An 11,235-nucleotide genomic window follows, 5' to 3' on the forward strand; every position below is an offset into this window, starting at 1 on the left:
TCTGGTCATCAATAACAGAACAAAAATTAAAATTTCGGAACTATCATTTCAGAAATCATGAACCGCATTTAAAAATATATATTGAAAATGGTTAGATATTTACCTTTGTAATATTGTAACAAATCTTCATCAACTAGAAAAGTACATTATGTCCTTAATATCAGAGGCGGATTTAGGGGGGGGGGGGGGGCAGGGGGCCCGGGCCCCCCTTTTTGGGAAAAAATTTGGTTGCTTATAAAGGGAATCACTGAAGCGTGACTGGCACAGCCTCGCATTTCCCCGTTTCTAAGCCTCATCCTTATATCGTTGATATGTCAAGTCAATGCACTATTATTGTCTACATATATATATAAATATGTAAGTACGTCTGAGTCGGTGACCACTCTACAACAGATTTATCCATTGGATCGTATACATATATATGTCAAATGAGGCAATATATATGTTTCTATCGTTATATTCATCTGTAGGAACATACAGAATGAAATTATCCCAGATAAAGGATGCCCCTGATCAGTTAAGGTTTCAGGATGTGGATGAAATGTTTGTTATGGAGGTAATTCATTTCGTTAAGTATTATTCAAATATAACTAATTTATTAACAAAAGTGTGTTCCGCAACATGTTAAAGCAAATCATTGACTTATCTCTCCTTAAATGTGAAAGCATGTTGGTATTTGAATAACTCATGATTTTTTTTTATTTGATAATATGAAAGTGAGAATTTACAATATTATATTTCAGGTTAAAATGCCATATTTGATTGTCTAATACAAGGATGTTAATTGACTCTATCACATGGATGAGAGGGTGGCAACTTTTTTAATGTTACCCTCTCTTCACCACAGTTGACAATGTTTTCTAGGGGTACCAATCTGCTCTATCATCCTCTCAGCTATGTGTTATTTATATACTATCCCATGGCTAGCAGGAGACAATTTTGTTAATGTCACCCTCTTGTGTAGACTAACCAAAATGCAATAATTTAGAGGACAATGCTTAATATAAAAAAAAAGATGTGGCATGTTTGCCAATGAAACAACTTTCCACAAGAAACCAAAATGACACAGAAATTAACAACTACAGGTCACGGTATGGCCTTCAACAATGAGCAATGCCCAATGTCTATATTTCAGCCTCTGGAGACTTTTTTCTTTGACTCTAAAAATTAAAAAAAAAATGTCTTGTTTCCCTTCTGTTGTTTTCTTCTAATAACTGTTACAGTGTTGTGTTTCTGAAAAAAAGTAAAAACACAAAAATACTGAACTCCGAGGAAAATTCAAAAAGGAAAATCAAAAGGCAAAAGGCAAAATCAAAAGTCCAAACACATCAAACGAATGGATAACAACTGTCATATTCCTGACTTGGTACAGGCATTTTCTAATGTAGAAAATGGTGGATTGAACCTGGTTTTATAGCTAGCTAAACCTCTCACTTGTATGACAGTCACATCAAATTCCATTACATTGTCAACGATGCATGAACAAAACAAACATACTCAAAGAGTAAAAATGTCAAAAATAGGGGTACAACAGTCAATATTGTGTTATCATCTTAATATCACTACATAAACAACAAATGTAACAAAGTAGCACAAAAAGGCATACATCAAATTTAACATTCTCATTTTGTTTTTCTTATACGGCTGAATTTATCTATGTAAAGTCTACCCATAAATGAAAGAAGGTTTACATTACTGGTGTAAAATTGCGCGTTTGAAATTCGCACAGGTAGACATAAAAATAATTTTGTCGTATGAAGTCATCGTTAAGTACATTTGCCTTATTTGACAATGTTCTCTTCGGTTAACAATGTTCTCTAAAAATCCTCTCCGCTATATGTTATTTATATATAAATCTATATGAATTAATATTTCAGATGAAAAATGATAAAAAAGAATTCTCATCACCTCAGCCAATGGCACTGCTATTGATCAACCCATCAAAACTTAGATGTTCAGCCAGGAAATTTAACCAATGTCAATGATAAGGAATATGTGTGCATAGGTGACAATCGTTTACGGTAACAATGGAATGCATCTACTGGCATTCTTTATTTTTCTTATATATAAAATTATTCTATGATTGTGAAAATATTCTTCTTCTGTTACTTATGCAACTCTTGTAATTTTAAATGCTCAACATTTTAAAACAATACAAATGTATATATAAAAAAAAACAAAGTGGATGATGTCTACATTTCATTTGAAAAAATAAAGTAAATATCTGCACTTTTTATCATTAATTAATATTAAGAGACAAATTATTGAATTTATAACTAATGTTTCAGAAGTACCTATCAGTTGTGCGGAAGAGAAGTTGCTGATGCAAAGATCTACAAAGGTCTTACTAATGAGGAGTGCCTAGTTGTTTCTCAGGTGTATAATGATATGGGTCATTTTATTAAAAAGATGACCAACCTTGACCTGGTATTGACTTTTTATACTACTGCAAAAATTAAAAAAAATTTGGTCGTATATTGGTATCACGTCGTCGTCGGGGTCATCTGCGTCATCCGAAAAGGGATGGTTTCTAGATAATAACTTTAGTATAAGTGTAAAGAAATCAATAAAATTTGAACACAATGTTTGTAACCACTAAAGGAAGGTTGGGATTGATTTTGGGGGGTTTAGAAATTAGGGGCCCAAAACAGGCATTTATCTATTTTCAGGACAATAAGTTGTGTATTAGTATTTCAGTTGCTCTGATATTGTACCACAATGTTTATACCATAAAGTAGAAGGTTGGGATTTATTTTAAGGGTTATGGGGTAAACAGTCTAGGTATTAAGGGCCAAAAAGGGGCCAAAAACAAGCATTTTTGTAGTTTCAGGACAATAACTAATGTATAACTGTATGGAGCTCTCTGACATTGTACCACAAGGTTCCATATAATGAAAGGAAGGGTTTGATTCAGTTTGGGGTTAATATCCCTGAACATTTAGGAATAAGGGGTCAAAAAGGGGCCAAAAAGAAGCATTTTTCTAGTTTACAGGCAATAACTTGGGTTAAAGTGTATGGATCTCTCTGAAATTATACCACAAGGTTTCTTACTACAACGGAAAGGCTGGAATTGAGTTTTGGGGTTCTTTCTCCAAGGGGAGGGGGTCAATAAGTGAGGGGTTAAAAAAGGGGCCCAAATAAGCATTTTTGGTAGTTTTCTGTCAATAACTTGTGTTTAAGTGTATAAATTTCCCTGAACTTATACCACAAGTTCCCATACTACAAAGGGATGGTTATAGGGGATTACGGCTCAAATCATTAAGCAATTAGGGGCAAAAAAGGGGGAAAACCAGGGTTTTTCTGGTTAAAGGACAATTTAGACAATATAAATACAGTGTAAGGGAGGTAATGCAATTAAAATTTAAAGAATACTGTTATATATTTATGTTTGATTACTTGAATACCTCCCTTACACTGCTTGTTTTGAAAAGCTTTTAAGAAGAAATCTTTGACCACATTATTTTGTGACAAATACCTGTATTATGTCAAAATTTTTATCTCAATCCAAATACAGACAGTATCAAGCTTGAATATTGTGACCAAATTTGCCCCAACTGTTCAGGGTTCAACCACTGCGGTCGTATAAAGCTGCGTCCTGCGGAGCACCTGGTTAACAATGAAAAAATAATGCATGTTACATGTAACAAAACACTAATCAAGTTCAAATTTGGGTGGCATCACTTTTACTGTTCTTTAGTAATGCCTCTTTATAACCTATTATTTGGTTGGCATCACTTTTACTGTTCTTTAGTAATGCTTCTTTATAACCTAATATTTGCACTGCTATTATTTGGGTCTCAAATTAAAAGAAGGAAAATCAAGACTCTGCTCAAATTTTGTTAAATGAGCTATTAAGTATTATATGAAAAGATAAGAGGGTGTTAAGGGGCAAATTATTTTACCTTGTGTTTTATGGAGAAAAAAAACAGAGGGAGTCCGAACATTGAACACAAATTACTAAACCTCACCTAAGTGCATCCTTAAATACTATTTTTACAGATTTTTTTGTAGAGACGTCCTCTTAATCCAAAGACATCTGAGAGAATAACAGATATGAATATTATTAAGGAATGGAGAAATAGAATTTCCATAATTTTGCCCATAAGGAAAGGGTGAGTGAAATGATATTTGACACAAATATTAAATATATAATAATCAAACAATGTCACTTCATTTTAACTGATCAATTATATCTGCAATATATGAACATTTTTGGAAAATATATAATTCATTTGTATGAGGTTTTTGAAACTGGACGTAAGGATTTGCACTACACATGTTTGATCAATATAAAATTCTTATATGATTTGCATATTAGATAATACGTTGATATGATTGGTCAAGAGAACTTCCGGTAGTTGTTATTGACATTGGTTATTTTTCGATAGACGATGTTGATCGAACTTCTTTTTGTAACCAATTTAAACAAGATGACGGCGATCAAAACCCTGACATTATCAAATTTATTTCCACTGCATGTTACTCGTTCAATAAAATAATACACAAAAACATTCGTTTGAATGATATCATGAGTTTTTGCAGTTTACTTTTTATCAGATAGCAAATTTCATTGAGTACATATTTTTGGGTTAACCAACACATATATTCATGTGCCAGGCATATTCAATGACATATATATACAATTTACATGTGATAGAGGTAAAGAGTGTGGAAAAATATATTTCCTATCTCCAATTATAAAGATTTATAAGGATTAAACACCTTTTTAATGTCACTAACAAACATATCATAAAAGTCCTACAGACTTTGTCAAGTGAAGTATGAAAAAATTCCATCTTAGGAAAAATATTCTGTTGAACCACCTTAAAACTTGTTATACATTTTCTGTACATGCATATTAACTTTTCATAGACTCAATTAGTCACATTCGTCAATCAAAATCAGCATTACTAATGATGTTCAGTAGCATAAGAAAAAATGTATCCATTTAGAGTAACATTTAATGTATAGTACAGGCAGAAAGTTTTTAAAAAATCATTAAAAAATTATAAGTCATAATTTATGATATTAAATATTTTAGCATGTCACAGTCATTAGAGTTTAGGATCTTCATCAAAAGCATGACTGACTGTCAAGTGAGTGATGAAAATACAGATAATCTATATAAGTTTGTGGCAGTATAGGAATTCAGAGCTGATGATTTTATCTTCCTGGCAGGAGAAGAGGTAAATCACTTGGAAAAATAGTTAACAATTAAATAATTAATGAATAGATCATAATCTTAGATTTCAAACATAGAAAATATTCAATAATATACAAATATATCATGCTTACAAGGGGTATTTGCCAAAAATACTGGTTAAGGGGCACAAATTTCCAGAGCCATTAGGCAAGGGAAATTTGATAAACTCAAAACCAGTATTTTTGGCAATTACCCCTTTTAAGCATGATATAATTGTATAATTCCACTGAATACACTGCAGCTGTGCTATTTGCGTAGTCAAATTGCATAAAATTGCGTTGGCCGTATAATCATTTCTGATAATTTTTATGCCCCACCTACGATAGTAGAGGGGCATTATGTTTTCTAGTCTGTGCATCCGTTCATCCGTTTGTCCGTCCGTCCGTTCGTTCGTTCGTTCGTTCGTCCGTCTGTCCCTCTTCAGGTTAAAGTTTTTGGTCAAGGTAGTTTTTGATGAAGTTGAGGTCCAATCAACTTGAAACGTAGTATACATGTGCCCTATGATATGATCTTTCTAATTTAAATGCCAAATTAGAGTTTTGACCCCAATTTTACGGTTCACTGAACATAGAAAATGATAGTGCAAAGGAGTAGGTCCGGTAAGGGCCGATTTTGGCCTAAATTTTCAAGTTCATCTGACAAAATTTTTTAAACACTTTTTAAACATTTAAGTGTCTATTTCAATTGATTTAATTAGTTTTTGTGAAAGATTTTAACTGATTAAGTCATTAAAAACGCTCCGATTCAAGCTTAAATATGAAAAATCTATCAAATTTGCCAAAAATTGTCACTTTTCAGATGGTTTTTGTCAAAAATGAAAGTGGCCGCATCCTTGTTCATCCTCAACCTTTATATATATTATGTATTATCGTCAAATACAACTTGCATTTCAATATTATGAATGAACACGAATGCGGCCACTTTCATTTTAGACAGAAACCGTCTAAAATTTATCTAAAATGCTTATTTTGTGAAGATTTCAGTAATTTAGCATGACTTTATGATGCTAGTACCCGATATATGTGCATTGTATTGTCAAAAACAGCCCATATTTATGTAGCAGAATCATTTTACTTTCTAATAAATAGCTTCATGATTATATTATCACAATTTTGTAAAACTGCTATATTTTGGGGCCAAAAAGGGGTCTTACTGAACCTACTCCTTTCAGGTTAAAGTTTTTGGTCAAGGTAGTTTTTGATAAAGTAGAAGTCCAATCAACTTGAAACTTAGTATACATGTTCCCTTTGATAAGATCATTCTAATTTCAATGCCAAATTAGAGAATTTATCCCAATTTCACAGTCCACTAAACATAGGAAATGATAGTGCGAGTGGGGCATCCGTGTACTGTGGACACATTCTTGTTTTATGTAAAGTCACTGACAGTATATATCTCCCTGTTCATGATAAGCTGGTTTGCGGCTGACTACTACACATTGTTCATCAGTTTATGTGATGAAAAGAAAACTGCCCCCCCCCCCCCGCGGAATTTTAAGATAAAATGTCTGATGATAGCTCTTATAATATATGCCTTCAGATATGAGAAATAAAAAAAATGGGGTTTACAAAACTTGCTTTCTTGATACATATTTAAATAAGTAAATTCACAACACTTTCTATTATAAAATTAATTTATCTGTGTGATCTCCACTTCTATTCTTAGTTTGGCAAAGTTGAAAAAATGAATTAATCCATTTATATTTTTAAAATGATTTTTGGGGTACTCTTTACAGTCCGTGTTTAAACGATGTCAATTTCTTTGAGAATTTAGAGACCATGAACAATATTTTAGTGTTAATAGCAAATTTCATGATAAAACCAAGATAAAGTTTTTATCTTTTTTTAGTTTAAAAATCACAAACTAATCTACATATGTCATATAAATATATATATTTCAGGCGAAGGAAGAAACCATCAGGAAAATTCATGCCAAAAATATCGAGCGATCAATTCCCAAATATATGATTGCCTCCTTTACAAAATTAAACAAAGAAACAGAAAAGGTGGTGGGTTACTCTGTGTATTCTGATTTTGTTATATTACAAATTTAATTATTAGGACTTTATCAACAAAATATACTTGATATTAAATCTAAAACTGTTAAAATCTACATATGTCATATAAATATATATATTTCAGGCGAAGGAAGAAACCATCAGGAAAATTCATGCCAAAAATATCGAGCGATCAATTCCCAAATATATGATTGCCTCCTTTACAAAATTAAACAAAGAAACAGAAAAGGTGGTGGGTTACTCTGTGTATTCTGATTTTGTTATATTACAAATTTAATTATTAGGACTTTATCAACAAAATATACTTGATATTAAATCTAAAACTGTGAAAAATGTTTTTTTTTAGGGTAATGGTATAAAGGAGATATTTCCAATTAATGTAATCAAATTGAGAGAAATAACTCTAAATCAGGATAATTTTGTACATTATATTTGCACAAAATCAAGAACTTTTATTTTTATATGATGAAAATAAAATTAATTATGCTAATTATTAAGTACAAAATTATACATGTAATTGATAATGATATAAATCTTAAAGTGGCAATTAGCATAGTTAGGATTATTGAGTCTCATTATGTAAAGCAGTAACAAATAATGAAATATGTACTTAAGAAATAATTGATGTAAGCTATACTTAATTGTAGTTTTAACATGGGTAGGCATTATATTCGTGATTATTTTTGCCCGAGCGATTTCGATTCTGAATAGGACAATTACCGGTAAGGTAATTTCTATGCCCAAGAAGTACAAGTGTAAAAGCGTTTGTGTAGGCTCTTCCATGAACCTCCCTTTTATGTTCGTAAAGACTGGCACTGTGAATTTTCAGGGAGGAGTTTTAACAGCCAGCATTAACTGTTGTCGTATCTAGGTCAAATATGTCAATTTCGGAATGCAACACATTAACTTCATAATAAATTAATTACTAACATCATGTGCACCATATAAAAGTTTGAAAGTGTTTTAAAGTCAAAAAAATATATTAAGTGCATGACAATTTGATAAAATTCATTATTCTGGAGTAGTCAATATACACATGTGCAAACAAATTTTATTGGATGTAGAGCATGGGTTTGTTCACAAAGCAAAAGAAGCACGTCATATTAGAATAGTATATAAGATCCATGCCATATATGATAATAATTATAATTAAGAAATTGTCATCTAACAGATGGATTTTTATTGCCTATTAAAGCAGAAGTTAGAAAAGCAATCATTACATATATGACTGTATCTCATTTTTTAGTTTATTAACTTTTTATAATGTTTTTATTTTTTATTTTGCAGAGAGTCATTTCACAGACCTGCAGGAAATGCATGTTGCCTAATTTGGTAGTAAAACAGTCACAGCACTGCCAGGAAAAACAGCCAAACAATATTTTTGTTTAAAAAATTTGAATGACTTATCTGAAATTTTTAATTTATGTTGCCATGAAAACAGCATGGTTTTAATTATATACTCAAAATTAATTAATATTATTCAATCATTTCAGGTTGTCAAATGTATTATGTATGTACATTTTTTAAACTCTGTTGATAAAAAAAAATTAAAAAGAAAATTCCATGCAAGAAGAGTAAAAATTGTATTGATTAAGGGCATACAATACAGTTACAGGGGTGGTAATGAAATTGCTATTGTAATCTCTTATTTTTGTGCGGTCAAACTGTGACATATCACGAAAAAAGATGCATGTTTGGACTGATTTTTATCATTCAAACTGATTTAACATGAAAACGAGTTCATGGACCTCTGTTTTTTTTAAAATGACATTGGTTTTATTATGTATTAATATTATTTTTACCAATATTAATTAATAAGTCAATAATCTAATTTTTTTGATTGGATAAATAAACAGCAAAAAATTACATTTTTCTTTCTTAGTTCATGAACATTTGATAAATATGAGTTACATTTTAAAAACATGCATGAATTTATAGGTTACTTATAGAGAATATATTGTTTTTATCTTTTAAAACCAGAAAATTATGTATTTCTGTAGATACGATAAATATGTCAAAGAATCTGATTTTTGTCGAAGCTCGACATAGGTATAGTTCTCTGGCAGCGACTGTGTTGTTAGCTAACTTCTTAAAAGTTTATATTTTAGAAGGTGGAAGACCTGGATGCTTCATACTTTGTATATAGATGCCTCATGTTACAAATTTTCCGTCAATCACTTGTCCAATGTCCTTGACCTCATTTTCATGGTTCAGTGACCACTTGAAAAAAAAGTTAAGATTTTTTGTAATGTTAAATTCTCTCTTATTATAAGTAATAGAATAACTATATTTAGTATGTGCATACCTTGCAAGGTCCTCATGCCTGTCAGACATTTTTCACTTGACCTTGACCTCATTTCATGGATCAGTGAACAAGGTTAAGTTTTGGTGGTCAAGTCCATATCTCAAATACTATTAAGCAGTAGGTCTAGTATCTTCGGTGTATGGAAGGACTGTAAGGTGTACATGTCGAACTGGCAGGTGTCATCTGACCTTGACCTCATTTTTATGGTTCAGTGGTTATAGTTTAGTTTTTGTGTTTTGGTCTGTTTTTCTTATATTAAATGTAATAGGTCTACTATATTTGGTGTATGGAATGACTGTAAGGTGTACATGTCTAGCTGACAGGTGTCATCTGACCTTGACCTCATTTTCATGGTTCAGTGGTCAAAGTTAAGTTTTTGAGTTTTGGTCCCTTTTTTCTAATAAATAGCAATAGGTCAACTATATTTTGTGTATGGAAATATTTTATGATCTATATCGTCAGGCAGGTTTTATTTGACCTTGACCTCATTTTCACGGTTCATTGCTAAGTGTTAAGTATTTGTGTGTTGGTCTGTTTTTCTTAATTTATAAGCAATAGGTCAACTATATTTGTTGTATGGAAGAATTATTAGCTGTACATGTCTGTCTGGCATGGTTCATCTGATCTTGACCTCATTTTCATTGTTCATTGATCAGTGTTTAGTTTTCTTGGTTAATGTTGAGTTTATGTGACAGTTGTAATAAAGCTTTATGTTAAGGACTAACAACATAATATCAATGATTAGTAAAGAAGGCGAGACATTTCAGCGTGTGCACTCTTGTTCAATAAATATCTGAAATTAAATTACACCGCATTTCACACAAAACGTAGTGCATGAAGGTATATCTTTTATTGCAAATGTGAATTAAAGATGTTCGCTTGTCATGTTTTGGAAATTTTGTCTGATTTTTGGAATCCTATGGTTTTATCCATTTGAATGCCTTACAAAATTTTGACCATTGAACCCAATTTTTCTTTTTATAAATCTTTTACATGTATAATAATAAGCCATCTGTTAAAGTCTTATAAAATCCTTGTTATTTTTTTAAGAGTTTATGAGCACTTAATCTTGTCAATGATAAAGCTATGAAACATTTTACCGCCAAAATTTCAATGGCTAATATCTCAAAAACAAGCACATTGACCTATATTTATTTTTTGCTCTTTTGGTTCCTTTAATGATTCCTATCAATAAATACTAGTGTTATGAAAAGCTTGTTATCTTGAAACTAACTAGCAAACCTCCTTAATCAGATAAAATATAGCCTATATGTAAATTTTCATCTTAATTTCAATATGGGATGAAAACTGTAGCGTATGCCCTTTATAGTCCATTTCGCAATAAGTTAACTTCTAATATTTTAACCAATAATACTCATTTTACTATAAAATTGAGGATGTACTTAGGTGATGTTTTTTAATTTGTGTCCAATGTTCAGAATCCTTGTTTTTTTCATATTATGTATTGTATAATAATTCTTATCATCAGAGGTCATTTTGGATTTAAGCGGATTCTTGATTTATTTTCTTTTTGATTATTTGAAACAAATTGTATACCAAAACTATTATATGGTCAAAGTCTTAGTCATCCTTTCCCACCATATTTTAAAATTACGATATCTTGAAAAGGAGCTTCATTACTAATCAATATTATTAGCTAATTTTGTTCCTAAACTAATGCTCTTCTGACTTGAAGTAAAAATTTTAAAT

General features: G+C 31.0%; 1 long non-coding RNA gene across 1 annotated transcript; it reads left to right on the forward strand.

The window, feature by feature from the left end:
• The first annotated feature begins 432 nt into the window (after positions 1-432).
• On the forward strand, positions 433-7,223 carry LOC143070706 (uncharacterized). The gene is made up of 5 exons (XR_012976653.1): positions 433-556; positions 1,878-2,021; positions 2,289-2,427; positions 5,042-5,186; positions 7,104-7,223. It is a non-coding gene; the product is annotated as an uncharacterized LOC143070706 (long non-coding RNA).
• Positions 7,224-11,235: the final 4,012 nt, after the last annotated feature.

The sequence above is a fragment of the Mytilus galloprovincialis genome, chromosome 4, assembly GCF_965363235.1.
Source record: "Mytilus galloprovincialis chromosome 4, xbMytGall1.hap1.1, whole genome shotgun sequence".
NCBI lineage: Eukaryota > Metazoa > Mollusca > Bivalvia > Mytilida > Mytilidae > Mytilus > Mytilus galloprovincialis.